Source organism: Hylobates moloch, unplaced genomic scaffold (genome assembly GCF_009828535.3).
Source record: "Hylobates moloch isolate HMO894 unplaced genomic scaffold, HMol_V3 SCAFFOLD_22, whole genome shotgun sequence".
NCBI classification, from domain to species: domain Eukaryota; kingdom Metazoa; phylum Chordata; class Mammalia; order Primates; family Hylobatidae; genus Hylobates; species Hylobates moloch.
This window is the reverse complement of record NW_026652297.1, coordinates 31285169-31286432: the sequence shown is the minus strand read 5'-3', so window position 1 is coordinate 31286432 and position 1264 is coordinate 31285169.

Below are 1264 nucleotides of genomic sequence, written 5' to 3'. Positions count from 1 at the left end.
AATTACAGCAACTCCAGAAGTGTATGCCAAAATCAATTTTATCATAAGGAAAAAAGGTGTAAGATTTCAGTCTCACTTTCAGGATAGCAGCTGGAGCTGCCCATTAATCGTCTGGACTGCTTTAAGCAGCAGAAGCAGCAGCTGAGGCTTTTTCCCAACCTGCCCTCCTCCCACTTGAAGGGAAAATTTACCAAAGGGGAAGAGTTACCAGACCGTGCAGGGTGCTGGGGTTGGGCGCCACTGCGGGTAGTCCCACAGCAGGAAGGGGTCCCCATCCCATCCTGCCAGATCTCCCTGCTCTACGGTGGCCCAAAAGTCCCACTGAAGGCCTTCCCTGGCTTCTGGGCACAACAGCTTTCCCAGTGAACACAATGAACTAAAATAAAAGCTTTCTGGAACTAACAAGCAGTTGTCGCGAAACTAAACTTTATATTGTAAGTGAGCATTAACAAGCCAATGGAAACCAGGCTGGTGAGTATGGGAGGCTGGGTTCTGCTGACCAGCAGTGGCATTGCACTGCCTGACAACATCCCATACAAAGGTGTCGGCCTCTGATCACATTTGTGGAGCTTTGAGACCCTGCTCACTATTCCACGTACTGGTCAGTGGACATTTTTATGTTCAAAATAAAAATCTTCTGTATGAGCCTAAGGTAACTGTAAATGTCTAGAGCTAGGTGTGCTGCCATCTTAGGAACATCTGTCAATCCAGAATGGACAAGGCCATTTCCAAGTTCAAGGTGATTTATGGGTCTAAAGCTAAGGTAGTAATTCTTAGGATTTACAAGCCCTGTCACTGGTCTGAGTTTGGCCTACAAGTGGCAATGTGGGATGAGAAAGAAAGCTGTATGAGTCTCACAGGCTATTACCAAGACCTTGTATGGGCTTTTGTAAATTACTAAAGGGGCTGCTTGGCCGCCCCCTGGAATCCCTAGGTCATATTTTTTCTACTGGGACCACTAGGTTTATCAGTAGCTGAACCACTTAGGAGCTATTCCTCCTTGACCAGGCTTGCCCACGAGTTCTCTGAGGCTTCAGAATTCATGATGGCCTGGTCTGAAATGTATTCCTCTCGTAACCAGAATATATTTTGGTTCAACTTAAGACTCCATCAAAATTGTAGTGCAGGGGGAAGGCTGGGCACATCTACTTCCTCTATTACTAGGGTGGGGATATAGTATTTTCCAGGAGTGGGCAGGTTATACCCAAACTGGGCATCTACTTAGGAGGTGATTAGAGCACTCAGACCCAGGGGTAGGATGGTA